The sequence below is a fragment of the Chrysemys picta genome, chromosome 1 (genome assembly GCF_011386835.1).
Source record: "Chrysemys picta bellii isolate R12L10 chromosome 1, ASM1138683v2, whole genome shotgun sequence".
Classification (NCBI taxonomy): Eukaryota; Metazoa; Chordata; order Testudines; family Emydidae; genus Chrysemys; species Chrysemys picta.
In genome coordinates, this window is record NC_088791.1 from 90,789,688 (window position 1) to 90,812,613 (window position 22,926).

Below are 22,926 nucleotides of genomic sequence, written 5' to 3' on the forward strand. Positions count from 1 at the left end.
GTCTGTCCAGGGCTTGGCCTCTGCAGCGAGCCCCGGCTCACCCCACTGAGCAGGAAGGGCAGGGGTCAGTCACCCCGCAGCCTCCCCCTCGCTCCTGCCTTTCCCCCGCTGCGGCCGTGCTGCTTGGCGCGGGCGGGCAGCAGAGCCGAAAGGGGTTCCCCTCTCCCCAGCGCAGGGGGGCTTTTTCGTTTGTGAGCGGGGCTGGCACTTGCCGGCGGTCCCTTAGTGCGCGCGGCCTCCTTGGAACCAACGAAAGCGAAGGGCTGCGCGCCAGGCGCTGCAGGCGCGCGACCCAGCTGCTGGGGCACCCGAGGCAGGCGCGCGTGCGGGGGAGGCTGGCGCGCGCCGGCCGGCAGCCCGGGGAGGCTGCTGCAGCTGTTGGGAGTCTCGCTCTGCGCCCCCCCCCCCCAGCAGGCGGGACGCGCCAAGCAGCTGCCGCCGCCGCCTTCCCGTGACTCAGCCCCGCGTTCCTGCCTCTCTCCCCTCTGCGCTCAGAGCAACTTTGCTAGAAGGGCTCGGCTCTGAGGTGCTCCTTGGGGGGGTTTCCAGCCGCACTTTTGCACCTGAGCAACTATTTGGGACCTACTTAGGAAACGGGGGCGGGAGAGAGGGCCGGACCCCCTCCGCCTCTTGTCCTGGAGAGAGCATCTTCTTCCCTTGTTTGCAAACCCGAAGTGCCCTAGCCCCCATCCCTCCTCCCGGCCCGGGCGAGCTAGCAGGAGGACTTGGCGTGCATCCCTGGCCCAAGTGCACGGGCTGGCCCCCGCCTCCAGTAAGTAACGCAAAGCCTCCTTTGTTACTTTCAAGTGGCTCGAAGGGGGGTTCTCTTCGAGAGGGGGAGGAGAGAGGAGTTTTGGGAGGTGGGCGCTTCATTGAGTTAGCGGGAGATTGTGGAGGAAACCCGGCTCCTTGGGGTGGAGAGACAAACTCTGGACTGAACTCCAGGGTCCAGTGCTGCTTCTCCGCCTGGAAAGTTGCACCGATTGTCCTAAAGTTAAAGCCAGTTAGCAGCCGCCTTCTGCCTTGATCCCCCAGCAAACAAAACTCCTTCTCCAGCCTGCAAATCCATCTAGGAGCAGAGACCCACGCTGCAGCGGACGGCGTCCGAAGTAGCTAATCACAAAGAGCGTAGATCGCTGGCAGGTCCTAGCCTCCGCGGCCGGATCAGCATCGGGGCTAGTCATCAGAGGTTCGCTCCTTTGAGTCCATCTGAACTGCGGCAACCTGGAAAGTGGAAGGGTTCCCCCCTTCTTCCCCGGGAAAGATGTGCTCTCTGCTGTTATCCCTTCTTGATTTAAACAGGCTTGAGTCACTGAGGTCGCCAACCTGGCAAAAGATGGATGCCACACAATGGGCTTCCCCCCAGCTTCTCTGCTGAAACAATTTAGCGCTAGTTGTTAGATGGGCAGCCCTGGAGAGCAAGTTAGCACAGGCACTGGCAATGCCAGCTGCAGCCACTCAACCATCCTGATGCTGCAGCTTTGGTCTGAAGGTACCAGCGCTGGTGGAGACATAAGAATCCAATCCGTCATCTTTAACCAGCACTGAATTTTCTTAAAAAAAAAGAAAAGAAAGGGGAAGATAAAGGCAGCCTCTTAAAAGCTGTTTTATTATCTTATGTCACCACTTGCTCTGTCCCAAATTCTAGCTGTCAGTTTTGTTAGCTCACTTGGAGAGTCCTCTTGTTTGTTGCTACATGGCTAGAACACAGGTGGTAGGTGCTGCTACGGTTACTGCTACTATAGGTGGCTACTGATTTTCGTTTGGTTTATTTTTTGTTTCTCAGTAAAGCAGCAGTTGATTTTATTCTAAACTAAAGATATTTAAAATTGGTGTGAATTTGTTGATTGGAACTAGATTTGAAAATTAGAAAATGCTTCAATTAATGCGTGTTTTTTGGTGTGGGTTGGTAGAGAACCAGAATAATTGGTATAACAGCATTGCCAACACCACGCATTCAAGAAATCATGAGTCAGACCTCTAAAAATAATGAGATTTTCAAACAATAATGGGCACATTTAATAATAATAATAATTAATAATCAGGTCACATTTTCAAGCTTCCTCCAGAACCACAAGGGCTAGAAATTTAATTAAGAAAAAAGAAAACTGAGAAAATCATTCAAATGCAGGAGCTGTGGCTATAAGAAAAATATCAAATATCAGAAGACTCAGAAATAAAATATTGAGAATTGGCTTTCATCCAAAGAATATAAAATATTTTACCAACTTTACAAATTTTAAATAGCAGGATCATTTTTGTTGGCATGGAGATGCATTCACCTCTGGAACAGCAAGTGTAATATAACGGTACACAATGTTGTAGGACTTGAATAATTTGCCAACTGGAAATTCTTCCTATATAAAGGCAGATTGTAATTTTAAATTGGAATTTGCTTAGAACACCAGGGCTGATGATGTTGCAAAAAGGTGTCATAACCAATACCTTGTTTCTATAGTTTATACGAAAAGTGGCACTTATAAGCAATACCGGGTTCCTTACTCTATTGTCACCCTCCTTGCACTTTTATTGTGAATTTCACTATATTTATTTTTTACTTAATCAAATGTTTCCAAGAACTCAGACTTGAGAATCTCAGCTTTTATCTAAAAATAAATACATAAATAAAAAAGCCCTGGTTCAAAGAAAAGCTTGAAAACAGGATCTGGATGCACCCTGAAAACAAATGAAAAGAATCCAACATTTATTATTTTTTATAAATAAAAACTCATGATTTAAAAGCCAGTCTCATGATTTTTGGAGGGTGTTTGACTTGTGATTTTTGAATTTTTATGGTTGCCAATTCAGCCCACTACCATTCTGGGATTATTAGTTCATTACTAATTTAAAGGGAACAGCATAATTTATTGCATTGCCAATTTCACTCCTTGCAGCACTCTGGGGAATTTAAAGGAAAACCTAATCACATATTGACCATGTCCAACCCTGTTTAGCTCCTGAGATGTGATGAGATCAAATATAACTACAGTTTTCTGACACTTCCCCTTTAATGCCAGTCTGTCAGAAGAGAGGACACAGTCCTGTCTACATTACCAAAACAATTCTGGCTGCAGCCTGGATCCTGCAAACACTTAGCACGCATGCTTTAAGCATGTTTAATCTTTTTAAGGTCAAAGGGACTGTATGTATGTTTAAAGTTAAGCATGTGTGTTAAATGTTTTGTGGGGCAAACATTAAAGTATAAACTTGGTCTGGGTTGAACTAAGTTCTAATAAGATTTGGCTAGCCCAGGGGTCGGCAACGTTTGGCATGCAGCTCGAAAGGGTAAGTACCCTGGCGGGCCGGGCCAGTTTATTTACCTGCTGACGCGGCAGGTTCGGCCGATCACGGCCCCCGTTCGCCGTCCTGGGCCAATGGGGGCGGCGAGAAGCAGCGCAGATGAGGGATGTGCTGGCTGCGGCTTCCCGCCACCCCCATTGGCCCGAGACGGCGAACCGCGGCCAGTGGGGGCCGCGATCAGCCGAACCTGCCGCGTCAGCAGGTAAATAAACTGGCCCAGCCCGCCAGGGTGCTTACCCTGGCGAGCCACGTGCCAAATGTTGCCAACCCCTGGGATAGCCATTGTGGATTAAGCCAAACTGTATTTATAAGTGTTTCTGTTTTTGTTAATTGTCTTCATCAATTGGATATTTGGCTTCAGGAATAATTTTTAAGTATTGTTTTGGCCTTCTCCAGATCAATAGGCACTGATTCATTTTTATGTTGCTCGTCACTGTGCTAGCGATATGATTATATAACCTGGCTCATCCATAACTGACCTTAAATATTGTTGATTTGAATATATATGCAATCTTTCATGTAATACTCCTGAGGGCATTCTGCACCAAAAAATTAAAAAGTCTGCGCTTAAAAATTCTGCGCACAATATTTTAAAATTCTGCAAGTTTTATATGTGAATAAATAAATGTAGAGGATCCAGCATGGCAGTGGGGAGCATAGGCCACTGTCTGCACGAAGGTGGGAGATCACTCTGAGCCCCCCTCCCCCCCTCCCCCGCAGCCCTGGGACATCTGAGTGAGGCTGCACCCGACCCTGACACAAGGCCTGGACCTGCCCCTCTGCGCCAGGTGCACCAGATGTGGGGCAGGCAGGCTCAACCAGGCAGGATCCAAGTGTGGAGGAGCTCAGGGTGGGGGGATCCCGGTGTGGGGGTGAGAGGATTCTGTGTGGGAAAATCTGGGTGCAGGCAGCTTGGTGGGGGGTGTAGGTGTGGGGGGATCTGGATGCACAGAGGCTCATTGGGGGGGGGTTCCAGGTGCAGGGGCAATGGGACTCTGCAGAGGCTTCCAGGTGAAGGTGGTTGGGGCTCAGCAGAGGGGTCTGGGCATGGGGGAGTCAGTGGGGGGGTCTGGGTGCTGGAGGAGTGGGGCTTGATGGGGTGGGGGTCTGGATGCAGCTAGTTGGGAGTCAGTGGTGTGGGGGTCTGGATGTGGGGATTCAGGGTGGTGCAGAGGGTGGGGCATCAGGGTGGGGGTTTGAGTGCAGGGAGCTCAGTGGGGGGTGGTCTGGGTGCAGGGGTGGGGGTCCAGAGGCAGGGGGCTGAGTGCAGGGGGGCTCCAGATGCAGGAGTTGAGGTTCAGTGGGATGGGATTTGGGTATGGAGGGTTAGGGGGTTTCTGGGTGTACGGGGTGAGGCTTAGCGGGAGTGTCTGAGGGCAGGTCTTCACTACAGGGGGGGGTCGATTTAAGATACGCAAATTCAGCTACGCGAATAGCATAGCTGAATTCGACCTATCGGAGCCGATTTACCCCGCTGTGAGGACGGTGGCAAAATCGACCTCCGCGGCTCCCTGTCGACAGCGCTTACTCCCACCTCCGCTGGTGGAGTAAGAGCGTTGATTCGGGGATCGATTGTCGCGTCCCGACGAGACGCGATAATTTGATCCCCGAGAGATTGATTTCTACCCGCCGATTCATGCGGGTAGTGTAGACCTAGCCTATGTATGGGAGGTCCAGATGCACTGGGGTTGGATGAATGGGGGAGCAGCTCCTCATACAGTGACCCCTTGCCCCACAGCTGAGGAGGGATGGGGGCAGGAAGCACGGGAGGGTGCTGAACTTCCTGGGGGAGGTTTCTGGGGGTGAGTCTGACACAGCCCCAGCTATTCCTTGAAGGGGAAGAGGAAGAGGAAGTCCTATCCTCTCCTGCCTCCAGCCCAGCCGGGACTAGCAGTTGATCCCAGCTTAGGGTAGGAGCCATTGGCTGGGTTGTCCCCAGCCCCGTGGTGATTTACCTCTCCACCGGCTGCTCCAGGTGCCTGAAGTGATGTACCTGCGCTGCTAGGGAGTAGAGTGTGACTGCTCTTGCAGCTTCCCTGTCAGAAAGTCATTTTTCTGCTGGGAAGCAAAGAAATCTGCAAGGGACATGAATTTTGCACACATGCAGTGGTGCAGAATTCCCTCAGAAGTAATTTTAGGCTGTACTAAAAGCAATGCATAAACTGCAGCCTTCTCCCAAGGCACAGAAGCCTATGTCACAACTATTGAACCTTTGTGTCTTGAAAAGCAGACATGAAAGAACAACCGCGCCTCTGTCCCCACCAAAAAAAAAGTTGATCTCATGCAAACCTCCAAATGTACATATCTCTGCTTCTGTAACAGTTGTCAAACTCATTTTTGGAGAGAGCCAAATTCTATTTCTAAATTATGGATTGGAGCCTACATGTAGGAGTATGGACCATCCTTAATCCACTGGGAATTTCTTGCAGGTGTCAATGGGATATTTGCACAAAGATCTAAGGTAGAATATAGCTTGTAACTGAAATGTTAGTTATCTCATTGATACTGAATGTGGCTGCAATATTACAGAAAATATTCCCACCTTTATGCCACTATTTCTGCCTTATGTTTCTCTCCTTTTCCATTTTTCTTTCTCTGTGTGTCTCCACCTTTCTTCTATCTGCATTTCTTTCCCACCAGTAACTCCCAGTTCCCCCCACTACCACACACTCCCTCTCTCACGCATTCTTTTTTCTCACCCATTCCCATCTCATCTTGGTTAGCAATAAAATAGATATTGCTGATATTAAATGTAACCATTAGACTCCAAGATCATCACCTCAGTTGGATTAATTAAGGAGGTCACATTTTGTCAACCATTATTTCCGGAGCTCTGCAGACTTAACAGACAGCTTTGCTTCAGTTACACTTGGTTAGTGTTTGTAAACCATGAGGGCTGGAAATGTATTTTTTTAAATGAAAGCTTAGATTGTGTGGAATCTGAATATGTCATGCGGGCCACATAAATATCAGATGTTAGACACTTCTGCTATATAAGAAGTATTTTTATAAATGAATATTTACTTACAAGACCATGCTGAAATTATATATTCATTTGATACATGAATGCATGTGACTAAAGGCATAAGTTAAAGCTAGAATATTGGTTCCTACTACCAATCTGCCCATGTACATCTCTGCTGACATGCAGCATCCCTACTATTGCTACTACTGTACTACTAAGGAGTAAAGGAGAATTGGCAGTGTCTCAAGGAGGCAATATTAAAGGCACTACAGCAAATTATCTCAATGCAAAGGAAAGACAGGAAGAATAGTAAGAAGCCAATATGGCTCCATCAGGAACTCTTTAATTGCCTGGAAATCAAAAATGTATCCTACAAAAAATAGAAACACGGACAGATTGCTATGGATGAGTTCAAAAGAATAGCACAAGCATGTTGAGACAAAATCGGAAAGACTAAGGCCATGTCTACACTACAAAATTATGTCGATTTAACTTACATCAGCATACACCTACCACAGTTATTAAATCGCTTGTGTATGTGCACGCTTGGCTCCTTCTGTCAGCGGTGTGTGTCCTCACCAGGAGCGCGTGTGTTGATTGTATTGTCAGTGTGGGGCATTGTGGGATAGCTCCTGAAAGCCAGTAACAGTTGATGTAAGCAGCACAGTGTCTACACTGACACAGCATCGACATAATTACATCTACCATGACTCTACGCCACTTGGGAAGATGGTGTTACTAAATCAGTGCTGAGAGGTGATTATGTCTGTGGGAGCCAAATTTATGTGAAGACATTTCCACAGCTAGGTTGATGCAAGGCAACTTATGTCGACCTAACCCCGTAGTGTAGACCAGACCTAAGGAACAAACCGTAAGGGACATAAAGGACATTCAGAAGAGGTTGTACAAATACATTAGGAGTGAAAGAAAGACAAAGGAAAGGTTAAGGCCAGGTCTACACTACACACTTCAATATAACTATGTTGCTCAGGGATGTGAAAAATCCACACCCCCGAGCGATAGGTATACTGACCTTAACCCTCCCATGTAGACAGCGTGTCTCAGTGGAAGAAGCTACCGCCTTTCACAGAAGTGGATTTATTAATCCAATGGGAGAGCTCTCTCCTGTCGGCTTAAAGTGTCTTCACCAGGAGTGCTACAGCAGCTGCGTCGATGCAAGTTTGTAGTGTAGACCTGTCCTAAGTCCACTAGTTAGCAGGGAAGAAGAGCTAATAACTCATGACATCAAGAAGTCTGAGGTATTTAATTCCTATTTTGCTTCCGTTTTCACTAAAAAGGTTAATTGTGACCAGATGCTTAGCACAATTAATATTAACAAGGGGGAAGGAACACAAGCCAGAATAGGAAAAGAACAGGTTAAAGAATATTTAGATAAGTTAGATGTATTCAAGTCAGCAGGGCCTGATGAAATTCATGCTAGGGTACTTAAGGACCTCGCTGAAGCAATCTCGGAACCATTAGCAATTATTTTTGAGAATTCAGGGAGGACAGGGGAGGTCCCAGAGGAGGGAGAAGGGCAAACATAGTACCGATCTTTAAAAAAGGGAACTAAGAGGACCTAAGGAATTATAGACCAGTCAGCCTAACTTTGATACCTGGAAATATAATGGAACAAATTATTAACCAATCAACTTGTAAGCACCTAGGCCCAGATTTTTAAAGGTATTTAGGCATTGTTGTATTCAGCATTGCAACGCCTAACTGATTTAGGAGCCTAAATCTAATTTTCAAAAAGGATTTCAACTGTCAATGGGATTTAAGTGCCTACGTCCCTTTTAAAATGATATTGAGGATCCTAAATCAGATAGGTGTTGCAATGCCTAAATGTCTTAAAAAATCTGAGCCTTAGAAGATAATAGGGTGATAAATAATAGCCAATAGTCAAGAACAAATCATGCCAAACCAACCTCATTTCCTCCTTTGATGGGATTACTGGCCTAGTGGATAGTGAGGAAGCAGTAGACATGATGTATCTTGATTTTAGTAAGGCTTTTGACACAGTCCCACATGATATTGCCCTAGTTTGCTTATGAGAATGTGGTCTAGATGAAAGTGCTATAAAGTGGGTACACAAATGGTTGAAAGACCATACTCAAATAGTAGTTATCATTGGTCACCGTTGAACTGGGAGGGCATATCTAGTGTGGTCCCACGGGAGTCAGTCTTGGGTCTGGTACTTTTCAATGTTTTCTTTAATGACTTGGATAATGGAATGGAAAGTATGCTTATAAAATTTGCAGATGACACCAAGCACTTTGGAGGACAGATTAGAATTCAAAATGACCATGACAAATTAGAGCAGGAGTTATCAAACTTAATTGCACCGCAAGTCCCTTCTGACAACAAAAATTACTACACGACTCCAGGAAGGAAGACCGAAGCCTGACCCACCCAAGCCCCACCGCTGCAGGCAGTGGGGGCCAAATCCAAATCCCAAGGGCTTCAGCCCCGGGCGGGAGGCCTGTAACCTGAGCCTTGCTGCCCAGGGCTGAAGCCCTTGGGCTTCAGCTTTGGCCCCACACGGTGGAGTTCAGGCTTCAGCCCCAGGCCCCAGCAAGTCTAAGCCAGCCTTGGTGACCCCATTAAAACAGGGACCTGACCCACTGTGGGGTCCCGACCCATAGTTTGAGAATCGCTGAATTAGAGAATTAGTCTGAAATTAACAAGTGGAAAAAGTTGAAGGTAGCACACTTAGACAGAAAAAATAAAATACACAACTACAAAATGGGGAATAACTGGCTAGGTGGTAGTACTGCTGCAAAGGACTAGGGGTTATAGTGGATCACAAATTGAACATGATCCACAATGTGATGCAGGTGCAAAAATGGCTAATATGATTCTGGGGTGTATTAACGGGAGTGTCAGATGTAAGATACGGGTGGCATTTGTTCTGCTCTATTCAGCACCGATGAGGTCACAGGTGGAGTGTGTGTCCAGTTTTGGTCATGATCCTTTAAGAAAGATGTGGACAAACTGGAAAGAGTCCAGAGGAGAGCAACAAAAATGATAAAAGGTTTAGAAAATCTGACCTATGAGCAAAGATTAAAAAAAAGCCAGTATGTTTGGTCTTGAGAAAGAAGACCCCAGGGGGACCTGATAACAGCCCTTAATGTGGTTGCAGAGTGTTGTCGAGGATGGTGGTCAATTGTTCTTCATGTCCATGAAAGGTAGGATAAGAAGTAATCTGCTTCATTTGCAACAAAAGAAATTTAGGTTAGATGTTAGGAAAAACTTGCTTAACTATCCTTATTGTTAGAACTGGAACCAAGGGAGGATGTGGAATCCCTGTAATTGGAGGTATTTAAGCACAGATTAGACAAACAGCTGTCAAGGATGGTCTAGGACGGTTTACTTGCCCCAGCCTTGGCGTGGGGGCTGGACTAGATTATCTCTCGAGCTCCCTTCCAGCCCTACATTTGTATGATTCTGCCTTATTTCTGATCAGACCCATCTATTAATTCAGTTTTGGGCCTTTCTTAAAGCAAAGATGTCTGGTCCCTGTTTATTTTGTATTGTGAATAAGTGTCCAAAAATAAGTGACATCCATGACCAAACTCAGGATTTGAACCCAAGTCTCCAGAAGGGAAAGGTTTAAGAAGGTATAATCAATACTACTTTGAATCTTAGGTTATATCCAGTTGTTCTGTATCAGAATCATAATAGTTCAGTTCTTGTAAACTAGCTTAAATGAGCAAAAGATGTCAATTTTTGGGTGTGTTATTTAATGGCAAAATTTGCTGTGTTGTCTTTGGAGAGTGCACAGCAGCCCCTTTAAAGCGTGTTCATTTTCCTTTCCTTTGGTGGAGAGATGAAAAAGTCAGTGTGCACTTCACAGGAAATGAAGTCTGATACAAATTTGCAGACTGCACATTTCCAAGAACTACTCTCAAGGTATTTTGGTAACGCTCATTTTCTGTGTTCCCCCTTCCTGCCCTCCCCCGAACAGTTCTCTTATGCTCTCTCATACTCAAAAACATATGTAATGTACTATATAGAGGATCAACTTTCCATGGTTAAGGTTGCAACCAGGTTCCGTTAGCTTTGTATTAGCTCCCTAGAATTTTTGTTAGCAAAATTGGGTTAGATCAAAAATTACCAGGTTTACTCTGAAGGCTTTTCTGCAAACCTGATCTCAAATTTTGACTTGTCCAACACTTTGTGATCCTCTAACTCAAAAACAGCTTGTTACTACTCTGTCATACTTTCCCCATAATTAAATTATATTGAAAACTTATGTCCCACCTATAGTTGAAGAAAATAGATTATAATTAAGCAAACGTACTCAGATTATATTTAATTGTAATTGTTCTTGCAGTTTGAACTGCATAGGGGGATGCTTCCACGTGCATGGAGTCTCACTGAAGTCAGTGGGGTTCAACACGGGTGCATGGATCTGCCCTTGAGGATGCAGTTGCAGGACTGGGCCATAGTGTGTATGTGTGCTCTTACACTTTTGGAGAGAGCAGTAATGCTTCTCCTATTCATCAGTGTAACAGAGATTTTTCCCTTATTCTTAAATGGTAGAAGTCTGTGTTTTTGGCACTAAAGGAACAGTGTTCTAGCTCCAGCTTTGGACTAAGTCACTTATCTAGTAATTTTGTGCATATTTCTCAGCCTTCCAAGGCCCACATACAGGAGACAATGTGTGACCCAGAACCAAAGTGAGGAGGACACAAATATATAAATGCAAGAAACTGAAAGTACTGTGGGATTTATCCTTTTAATGTAAATGACATCAATAACATCTGCGCCATGATTATTTTTGTTGTAAGCAACTTTTGAAAGTAAGCGATGAGACACAAGATTTGTGTGGAATGTAATGTACAACAGGACCAAAGTAAGTGCTGCCCCTCAAAATGTTGGAGAGGTATGATTGTCTTTTTGTTTGTAACAATTGATTCACTGTAGAATGGTACATAACTTTTCTTTTGCGATAGTATGAAGAAAAGTAGTCTAAGTTATTGATATAGAGCTATTCAGTAGCAGCTCCGTAATTGAGATTGACATAACGGATCCTTTATAAGTCCTGTATTCACTTTCTTAACTTTGCACAGGAAACGTATGTTTGTGATCATTATCAGAGCACATTGGAATTCTTATGGGAAGTTGAATGTTTACGTGATGGTTGCTTAAAAGTGACACTTAAAAATGACTCACTGTGGAGTCTCTAGTCCGCTCTACTTTAAAATCACTTGATTTTAAAACTTCTGAACTTACATACAGCTAAATACTATTAAACCAGGGCATAAACTGACCAATAAAATATTTGTTACCTTCATATTGGCCTTATGGATTGGTATAGTGAGGTGTGCTTTATGAAGTCTTCACAGACTGATGGGTATTGAATAGAGTTTGTGCAGGACAAGCAATGACGAAATGAGAATGTTGGGGACTGCACCAAAAATAAAGTATGCATGGGGAGAGTAGTTCTTCTGTCAATTATAAGTTTATCTTTCAACTTCATTGACTGTCCTCTTCTTGTTGTATTATGAGAGCGTATACAAAGAACTGTCTGATTGACTTTATACCTTCATTGTCTTGATATTTCCTTCATGCCTCTTCTCACCTATCTCTTCTAAACAGTGCTAGTCTTTTCTGTCCCTCTTCGTATGGAAGTTTTTCTGTGCCCCTTCATCCCTGGTCTCTGAAACCCCCTCCACCCTTCTGTATCCATTTTTTACCAGAACTGAACATAGTATTCCAGGTGAGAGGTGAGAGCATATTATTGACTTTCTTAATGTCATTACGTCCTCATTTTTATTTTCCATTCCATTTATTATGCATCCTAGCATTTTTGTTTGCTTTTCTGATTGCCTCTGCACATCAAGCAGACGCTTTTTTCATTGAGCTGTCTACAGCAGGGGTGGGCAAACTACGGCCCAGGAGCCCCATCCAGCCCTTCAGACGTTTTAATCCAGCCCTCAGGCTCCCACTGAGGAGCGGGGTCGGGGGCTTGCCCTGCTCCGCCTGTGCTGGGGCTCCCGGAAGCAGCGACATATACCCCCTCTGGCTCCTAAGCGTAGGGGTAGCCAGGGGGCTCTGCACACTGCCTCCACCCCAAGTGCCACCCCCGCAGCTCCCATTGGCCGGGAACCACAACCAATGGGAGCTGCAGGGGTGGCACCTGCAGACAGGGCAGTGCACAGAGCCGCCTGTCAGAGCCTGCACCTCTGACCCCCTCCAGCGCCCCAACCCCCTGCCCCAGCCCTAATCCCCCTCCTGCCCTCCAAACCCCTTGGTCCCAGCCAAGAGCACTTTCCTGCACCCCCAACCCCTCATCCCCAGTCCCATCCCAGAGCCCACATCCCCAGCCGGAGCCCTCACCCTCCCACCCCTCCATCCCAACCCCCTACCCCAGCCCGGAGCCTCCTCCCACACCCTGAACTCCTCATTTCTGGCCCCAGAGCCCACACCCCCAGCTGGAGCCTTCATCCCCTCCCGCATCCCAACCCCCAATTTTGTGAGCATTCATGGCCTGCCATACAATCTCCATACCCAGATGTGGCCCTCAGGCCCAAAAGTTTGCCCATCCCATGTCTACAGTGTTGTCCAGATCTTTCCTGAGTTAGTACAATTAATTTAGAATCTTATAAGTTGTATGAGTAGTTCAAAGTTTTCCTACAAACATGCATTACCTTGTATTTATCAACACTGAATTTAATCTGATCTTGTGTCGCCAATTTACCTAGCTTTGCTTGATCCTTCTGAAGTTCTTCTTGTCTATGGTTTTAACTAACCTAAGTAATTTTGTCATCTGCACTGTTTGCCACCTCACTGTTCACCTGCTTTTCCAGATAATTAATAAATATATTAAACAGTATGGAACCTTGTGGCATGAGGCTAACTGCTGTAGACCATCTGGTCCTCATGACTTGTTTTTTTTAATTCGTTTGTCTCAGCATCTCCTCTCTTGATACCTTAATGTCTGATAGTGCCTAACCTTAATAACTGGAAAATAATAGATCTGGGGAGGTATCTCTTTTACATCCTTGATAGTGAAGACTGATGCATTTAGCTTTTCAGCAATGTCCTTATTCTCCTAATTGTGCCTTTTACTTACTAGTAGTCTACTAGTCCTGATTATTTTCTCACAAGTTTCCTGCTTCTGATCTATGGAAAACACTCTTGTTTTTATATACATCTTTGCTATTTGCTGACCCAACCTCATCATAGCCACCCTAACCTCAATGTACATATTGGCTTCTGTAGTTTATTTGCTTCACTAGGGTTAGATGCCATCTTCTTAAAGATTACTTACATTGTGAGCACATTCGGGTAGGAGCCATCTTTTTGTTGCATGTTTAGTACATTGCCTAACATTGTGGGGTCCTGATCAGTGACTGGGGCTCTTAGGTGCTACCACAATACAAATAATACCTGTTTGGCTTGAATGGCCTCTTGAACCTTGCCTGTTAGCCATTTTGGTTCCCTTCTTGCTTCCTTGTTTGTTTAGGGGATTGCATACTTTTGTGACTGTATTAGGGTTGCTTAAGTAACCTCAGTGGTGACTTTCACTTTCAGGGCTTTTTTTCTAGCTTCCGTTTCATGGAGAGGGCAGGTGGGCAGGAATCCCCCTTTCTAATGCTTAGTGTGTCAATGCAATTTTTTTATATGATTCCTCCTTTGAGGATATTGACCTTAATTATATTGTGATCACTGTTACTAAGGGGCCTAACTATTGTTTCCTCTTCAATCAACTCCTGTGGGTTACTTAGGAGTACGTTAAGGATATCCTCTCTTCCTGTGTGCTTGTAGGACTAACTGTTCCAAGAAGCAACCATTTCAGTGTCAAGAAATTTTCTCTAAACCTTTCCCATTGTAACACTTGACCAGTTTTGTACCTGGGTAGTTGAAACTATCCGTTATGACTGGTTACCTTCAGCACCATTCCCTCAATATCCTTTTTCTGATCAGTGGGCCAGTTGTCTCACCACGCTGAAACCACTGACAGCCTGTTACTTCTCCAGAAGTTATTTCTGTGGTCTCAACCTGGCACAGCAGCAACTGAGCCCCAGTGAGATGGGGACGGTGCCTGTGTGGGGTTGGAGCAAAGAGGATTGAGCTGCATCAGGGAAAAGGGAAGGAGAAGGGGCTGAGGAGAGTGTGGCAGTCAGAAGGCAGGTGAATGGACGTAAATGATGTTATTCATAAAAGTACTGCACTGGGGATGGGATGAGACCAAGGAAAAATGCACTGCTGAACATGTCTCAGACTCAGTCTGAGTGTGTTGTCTGTTAGTGTTCTCATCTGGTCTGCGGTGGCTGTAAATATGACAGACAGACACACACAATTGGCAACTCTTCCAGATTTATAAAGTGTTTTTGGGCCGTGCTATGAGAGGTCTACTGTAAACTCTGTATCAGGAGGCAGCCAACTTCTCCCCAAAATGTTAATTAATTCTGTGCCCTCCCACCCTGCATCTATCCATCCTCCAGCTCATCAATTAATGACAAACCACCCCGTCCCACATCTGCCCCTTACCCCTCAGTGCACCTCTGCTTCTCCTGCATCTCCAGTGGCTCTTCACCCCCTCTACCAGGCCTGGGGGGCGGGAGAGGCTACAATGGAATCCCGGGGGGGAGGGGGAGGGAAGGGCGGAGGCAGAGGCAGATCCAGGGCTTATTCTCCCCTCCCCCCCCCTCCACCTTCCCAGGCCTGATGTTGCAGAGGGAGATGGGAAGAGGAAGAAGCTGACACATTTTTCAATGGAGAGAGGGGGAGCCAAGTCACCCTGAGCTTCTGGGTTGTTTCTGCTTCCTCCTTCTCCTCCCTTCTCTCCAGTGAGAATGGTGTCAGCTGCTTCGCCCCCCCCCCCCCACCCAAAAACGTCCCTGTGCTCCCAAGAGGAGGGGGAAGAGCTATTTTCTTCCTGCAGCATCTCTACCAGCTGCTCTTCCCCCGGAGGTGGGAAAGACAGCCAGTCGGAGGGGTTTTCCTCCAGGCAGGGCTGAGATTTGTGTGAAGGTTGGAGCTTCTTGCATCACAAGATAAAATCATGATTTTTGACAATACTACAGCTGGCCAACGACCAGCAAAGGCAGGCATGTTAGCCAGAAGGGCAAGCAACAATTCAGTTTTTTAGTCAGGCTCGAGTAGGCTAAATAGCAGCTGTTAAAGTCTCCTAAACTTAGCATCAGCCAAAACTGTTTAATTTTTTAAGAGGGAGAAAAATAATTCCAAGCTGTAGGCCAGAGTTCAGTAGTCCAAAGGAAATTATTTTTGCCAGAAAGGCAAGTGATAATTAAATTAGACAACCAAACCAGAGCAGGCTTGTACTAAACTGCAACTGGTTACTTACAGCTCTTGCAAAACATGTTTTGGCTTTTAGGCGAGCGATGGCCTCTCTGATATTTTGCAGTTGCAGGGCTGTAACGAACCTGGCTGTTGCTGCTAGAGCCAAGCAGCTTAACGAAAAGCTTTCTGATAAGAGCAATCCTTTTGCAAGGCCTGTAGAATTGATTCCTTCCCGGTACATGATTGTTCTGCTGCTGATATACAATGCATGGAAGCAGGAAATGTCGCTCTCTCTACATGTGGCTTCTGTTACTAGATTGCAATATAAGGAGAGCTATACATTTGCTTCCTTGCTGAACACTGGTTTATACAGTCAGTAGATGCAATTTCAGTTTTGAGTTTTTCCAAATACCCTGTAACTTGCCAATCATAATGGCCTTAATCAACAAACAATAAATAAATTGCCTCATTCTTGAATCAACCTATGTTTTATATCCACAGAGTGAACAATAAAGAAAGGACAGGCCTAAGAATTTGCAACTGTCTTAAAGAAATGAATGGCAGTTAATACTAGAGTGACCAGACAGCAAGTGTGAAAAATTGGGACGGGGGTGGAGGGTAATAGGAACCTATATAAGAAAAAGACCCAAAAATCGGGACTGTACCTATGTACCTATGCAATCGGGACATCTGGTCACTCTAGTTAACCCTTTCAGAGTAGCAGCCGTGTTAGTCTGTATCACAAAAAGAACAGGAGTACTTGTGGCACCTTAGAGACTAACAAATTTATTTGAGGATAAGCTTTCGTGGGCTACTGCCCACTTCTTCGGATGCATGTAGTGGAAAATACAGTAGGAAGATATATATATACACAGAGAACATGAAACAATGGGTGTTACTATACACACTATAAGGAGAGTGATCAGTTAAGGTGAGCTTTTATCAGCAGGAGAGAAAAAAAACTGTAGTGGTAATGAAAATGGCCCATTTCCAGCAATTGACAAGGAGATATGAGGAACTGTAGGGGGACGGGGGGGGGGGGGGGGAATAAGCATGGGGAAATAGTTTTACTTTGTGTAATGGCCCATCCACTCCCAGTCTTTGTTCAAGCCTAATTTAATGGTGTCCAATTTTCAAATTAATTCCAATTCAGCGGTCTCTAGTTGGAGTCTGTTTCTGAAATTTTTTTGTTGTAATATTGCAACTTTTAGGTCTGTAATCGAGTGGCCAGGGAGATTGAAGTGTTCTCCAACTGGTTTTTGAATGTTATAATTCTTGATGTCTGATTTGTGTCCATTTATTCTTTTTCGTAGAGACTGTCCGGTTTGGCCAATGTATATGGCAGAGGGGCATTGCTGGCATAACAGTAACACCTTCATTTATATGCAAACCTCTCTGTGTGCTATTCAGCCTAGGTTTGTTTGTTCCCCCCTAGAACCAACCTTGATTGAGTCTCAAGTGTGTTAGTGCTGGTGTGGACAAAGGAGATACTACAGTATTGTGGTAACAGCTTAAATAAGGTTAGCATTAATGTGGATGGAGTATGTGGTAACCATTAAAGTATACACAGCTTCACTCTTGGGCTCTCTATTGGAACACTCCTCACCCTCTCACTGCCACCATCTTACATGACTCATGATACACTTTTATGGGATCCAATTATAACCTTTGCTGCTGATACAAAAGTGCAAGCTCAGCATTCTGACTGGACTCCAGATTGCATGAAATACTTTGTAATAGGTTGCTGTGCTCCAGGGGACTTATGGGATACCTCATGGGAAGCAGAGAATTTCCCCAGTGGGTTGTGGGAGTGTGACCCCTCCTCCCACAAATATATTTAGGCCTTTCAGAATTGCCCAGAGTTCAGTCTGGAGCTGCTCTGGGAACTCCGGAATAGATACCCAGAAATCATTGCAGCTACACTGATTGTGTAGCACTAGTGCGGACATGTGGCAGAACTACAAATCAGCTAAATACACCTTCCGTCTATGGGTGCACTTCATGGCGTGGACTATAAACATTGCAAAGCAGTCCAGTTAAATAGAAATAATGAAACTCTGTAGTGTAGACAAGGTCTTAGGGAAGTGCCCCCGAAATATGTATAGAAAGCTAGGTTTATTTTTCTGCCTATTGATGAATCCACTAACAGGTCTGTAGCTGAACAAGTCATTGTACATTGTATTTTTGGGACGTGTGCTCTCTTTGCTGACATAGCAGCCTTGGTAACTGGGCCAGCAGAAGGAATAAAAGACCACTCTAGAGGTTGTTGGAATCAAGGCAGAAGAGCTCAAATCAAAATTGATTGGGGCTGCATTCAGATGGTTCAATAGTGAATATGGGCTGTTCAAATGACATACAGAACAAATGTAGACAAGATGCTTCTCATGTTAGACACTGTATCAACCACCGCCTTGAGCTTGTTGTTGTGGGAAGCATAATCTTTGAGATCCTGAGCAATTTTTAAAATTAGTTTTGAAGACACTTTCAGTTTTCACTATTTAAATTCCAAAAGACAATGACAATTTCAAAGCTCTTCCTGATGCCCCTGGGTCGACCGAGAGCTATTTTGGAGGTATCCACCATGTACGCGGGGTTGCTAGTCAGGCCAGAGCATTGAAGGCAGTGATAATAAAACTATCATTGACTGTCGCCAAGTGACATACCCAGGGTACGATCCAGACTAATGAGTAGTTGTGTCACCCCTGCCTTCTAACCTGGGGTGCCCTTTACAGTGCTTTGCTGCTGTTGCCTCCAGTTTGGACTGCTCACAAACACTCTCAAGCAGACAAGTCACTCCCAGCTGCGTCTGTGTGTGCAGCAGGCAGCAAGCCACAGCTGGGCTCTTGCCAGCCTTGGTTATGCAAGGTGACCCCACCCCCACAGGTCCTAGACATCCTCCTGGAAATGTATGTCCTGTACTGTCTAGCCTTCTGGACAATACAAATTATATAAAGTCAGTTATTCCTTTAATAGAAATAATATACACATAGCTTGCTACCCCAAATGGAGTTTCCCAGACACTTCAATTCAAACACACTGGATTAGATAAAACAGTAAAACAAGTTAATTAGCTACAAAGAGATTTTAAGTGAGTACAAGCAATAGGGCATAAAAGTCAGAAATGGTTGCAAGAAAAATAAAGATAAAATGCAACCGGTGCCTAACTTAACAAATTATGTTAAATTCAAAGCATTTCCAGCTGGGAGCAAGGTGACAGGCAGTCTGTGTGGAAGGGAACTTCATATTGTTTCTTTGCCAAGACGTAGATATTTTTGCCCCTGCACCCTTTTTTCCTGCCAAAGGGCATGGCTACACTTGCAGATGTAGAGCGTTTTGAGTTAAACCAGCCTTCGTAGAGTGCAGTAGGGAAAGCGCTACAATCTGTCCACACTGACAGCTGCTAGCGCACTGGCGTGGCCACATTAGCAGCTCTTGCAACAGCCACAGAGAGCAGTGCATTGTGGTAGCTATCCCAGCATGCAAGTGGCTGCAATGTGCTTTTCAAATGTGGGGTGGGGTGGAGTGTGACAGGGAGTGTGTTGTGGGTATGTGGGGGGAAAGAGAGTGGGTTTGGGGGGGGCTGAGAGCATGTCAGCATGCTGTCTTGTAAGTTCAGACAGCAACAGACCCCCCTCTCCCCTCCGCCTCTCTCTCTCTCTCACACAGCATTCCTCAGTAATGGTTGCTTTGTCTCGGAACGGAGCTTTCAAAGGGCATATCCGCATTCTTGCAGTGATTACAAAACAATGGCAAGAGTGGCCACTTGACTTAAGGGAATTATGGGACGTTTCCGGAGGCTGATCAGAGCACAGTAATGCAACACCTCGTCCACATTGGCGCCGCAGCGCTCCAGCAGGGGTGCAGCAAACATTATTTCACTCGCTGAGATAGAGTACCAGCAGCGCTGTAGCCGCGGAGTCAGAGCGCTCTATGTGCCTTGCTAATGTGAACAGGTAGTAAGCTAGGGCGCCCGGGGCTTCGTTATTGCACTGTAACTCGCAAGTGTAGCCAAGCCCAAAGAATGGCCCCTTCACAGGTAATGGTCTGTCAGCCTTGTTCACACCTGGCTGAGGCATCAGCTTGCCCTTTGTCTCTGAGGAACTGGTTTGGCCATTCCCAAGTCTTCTCTGGAAAACATACTTTTAGGCTATGTCTACACTAGAGACCTTACAGCAGCACAGCGGTACCGAGGCAGCTGCACTGCTGTAAGCTCTCCTATCTAGCCGCTCTATGCCAGTGGGAGAGAGCTCTCCCGTTGACATAATTAAACCACCCCCAACAAGCGGCAGTAGCTATGTTGTCAAGAGAGCGTCTCCTGCCGCATAGCGATGGCCGCACTGGAGCTTCTGTAGGTGTAATTTATGTCGCTGAGAGGGGTGTTTGTTTTTTTCACACCCCTGAGTGACATAAGTTATACTGACAAAAGTGCTAGTGTAGTCATAGTCTTAGGGTATGTCTACACTACCTGCCGGATCAGCGGGCAGTGATTGATCCAGCAGTGATCAATTTATCACGTCTAGTCTAGACGGGATAAATCGACCCCTGAGCGCTCTGCCGTCGACTCCCGTACTCCAGCTTGGCGAGAGGCGCAGGCAGAGTCGATGGGGAAGCGGCAGCAGTCGACTCACCGCGATGAAGACACCACAGTAAGTCGATCTAAGTACGTCGACTTCAGCGACGTTATTCACGTAGACCAGTGTAGACCAGGCCTAAGTAATGATCTCAGCTTATGTTTATAACTTCACATATAACACTGCTACGTGCATTTTGCCATGATGTTATTTATCAGAAAATTGAATTTTTAAATGATATCTCACAAAGTATACTTTGTACAAAGATTATTACAATCGTGTGTAAGGTGTGGACACGGGTACATTCCGTCACACACCATCTGAAATGTACTGCGGAGCATGAGTCTGGGCTGATATAGATCAAGGTGGGCAAACTTGGGGCCCACTGTATTTCACTGATGGACTTGCTCACCAGTTTGACTGACGTCTCTCTTACTTTTCAAGGTGAGAAGCTATTCTTGCTTGAGGCTTTGCAAAAGTTAGGAAGTACTGTGCTGGAACTCTTGGAAATGGATATTCCTGGGCCTTATGTCCAAAAGCTTATCCCGATGGATGGCAAATTAAAAGAGGTAAGCCTTTTGGGGAGTTTGGATGCAAAAATGCAGAAAAATCAGATCTATATGCCTGAAGCTGCAATTTTCTTTGCTTTACAACCTATACCCTTGAGGTCACATGTCATAGCTGAGCTGACTTGGCTAAACTGCTATTTGGAGGTCTTGATTTGGGCACAATTGAAAGAAGTGAGGTTTTGGCCCTGCCTCCTCAACTCAGTGCTGTAGCTACATCCTGCAAAGCAAATTGTGGTAGTAATACATTTCTATAGTACCTTCGATCTCAAAGCACTTTACAGACTGGGTATATCCATTTAACTGTGTGTGTGTATTTACTTTGTCTCATCTGTGGTGGTGAGTTCTGTGATAAATTGCATTTATAATGCAATTTTGACTGTATTATTTGCTTTCTGCCCACTGATCAATCTCCCCTGGGATTTACTCTGACATTCCAAATCTCCGGAGCAGCTTCCAGCAGCTGGCTTTATTTAATAAATAAATAAATAAATATCAACCTGCCAGTGGCTGACTTCTCCTTATCCTCCCTCTCCCCCACCAATGAAAGTGGAATTTCCTTCCCAAAATGACAGAGCTGAGGTACAGGATAGAGAATATTCAGTCCTATACCAGTGATGGGTTAAAGGTTCTGTATCTCACAAGCTTTCATGACTAGAAAGTGAAGCTTTCTGCCACTGTAAAAGTTTCCCAATGAGAGATCAGATGGTATAGTCACAGTTCTATGTCTAGAAAAGTTCCCTTTGGTAGTGCCACTGGTGGTGCTGCTGTGTCATTGTTAACCACAGTGAGAAACATTAGTGGGGAAAAGGCTAGCAAAGATGGGGCCTTAGTGGGCCAGTGTCCACATCCCTAAAACCACCATGACAACTGGCCTTAGTCCTTTGTTGGTAGATTCAGCAGAAGGACAATAGATGATGGAGACCGAACTCCTGTACCCTCCTCCAAAGCCCACTCTTAGGTAAGGGGTAAGACCTGTTAGCAGGGCCATGTGAAAGAAGCTTGGCTCCCGCTGCCTGTGTTATACCTTCCCCCCCCCACTGGAGGACTTCAGGCTACAGAGCAGTCAATCTGGTACAAGTACCCAACTAAATAAATTAAAGGAGGCTTCAAAATAATCAGCAAATTGAGTGATGTGATTAGCTGAGCTTTAGAACAGTGACTGCTGTAGCAGGCTTCACGGGGGTTCTGTTGGGGTTTGGCTTGCCTGACCAGTCTGAGGGAATGGAAAATCCCTGTCTTTTGACTGAAGGAACGTGGACATTGGTTTGTGTTGCTGTAGTACTGTGGTATGCCTGAGATAAGTAGGTGAAGTGAGAGGAAACTGAAGCATGTCTCTTCCCCAGTCTATAGCCTGCTTGGGGGCAGTTCAGTCTGCTCGCATGCTTGCCTTCTCCCCCTCATTTTCTGTCAGAAAAAGAGAGAGTGACTGGGTTAATGGAGCACGTCAGAGGATTGAGGGCAAGGTTTTGGCGGTGAGTTACTGACTCGTACGCCTGGGGAAGTGGTATGTAACAGCTCAGGCTTCTCATACAGAAGAAGTCTCTGGCTCGGGCTGTGGTTTTTATGTTTATATATGTGTATGTGTGTGTATATATATACACACTCACATATACACACACAGTGTATATATAATATTAAAAAATATATAATTATAATAACTTTGGATTGATGTCTGCAGCAGCGGGTCCGGGTGCAGGAATCAACACTGCTAAATATAGGGAACCTGGTAGGAACACAGAAACAGAGAAAGAGACCATGACAGTGAGAAAGAGGAGTATTCTTATTCCAGCATGTGAACAGAGGCAGAAGGCGTAACAAGCAGACAATTAGCAATAGATTGTCAGGATATAACTTGTTAGGGAAGAAGCATATGGTCTGGAATTATTCAACAGGATTCATGGAGCACAGGGGAGAAACATCCAGGAGGCTATGATACAGGAGACTCTCCATGGTAAGGGGCTGAGGTTAGGGAGAGGATCGCTACTTGGACTTCAGCAGTACCTAGCTGTATAAATAGGATTAAAATCTAACTCGGTGATTCTGACCCACATGCTCAGGGTTAAACAGATCATCAGATATGGGAGATATTGTTGGGGACTGGGGCAGAGAGCTTCACCTTCTTCTGTCGCATTGAGGAGAGCAATTCTATAATTGAATCACTGATTACAGGGGCTTGTGGATATTGGTGGGAATCAGTCCTTCCCAGCTCCTGTTTCTTCATACCCATATTTGTCCTCGAAGAAGAGAGTGGAGGCAGATATGAGAA

The 22,926-nt window shown here is 45.4% G+C and overlaps 1 protein-coding gene across 1 annotated transcript in view; it reads left to right on the forward strand.

Moving 5' to 3' along the window:
• Positions 1-215: 215 nt before the first annotated feature.
• The window catches only part of LOC101939647 (suppressor of cytokine signaling 1-like), a 29,632-nt gene continuing 6,921 nt past the window's right edge, over positions 216-22,926 (forward strand). Inside the window, exons 1-2 of the mRNA XM_024109841.3 lie at positions 216-772; positions 20,536-20,660. The gene's annotated coding sequence lies outside the window, so the exon portion shown is untranslated. The remainder of the gene's footprint in view (positions 773-20,535; positions 20,661-22,926) is intronic.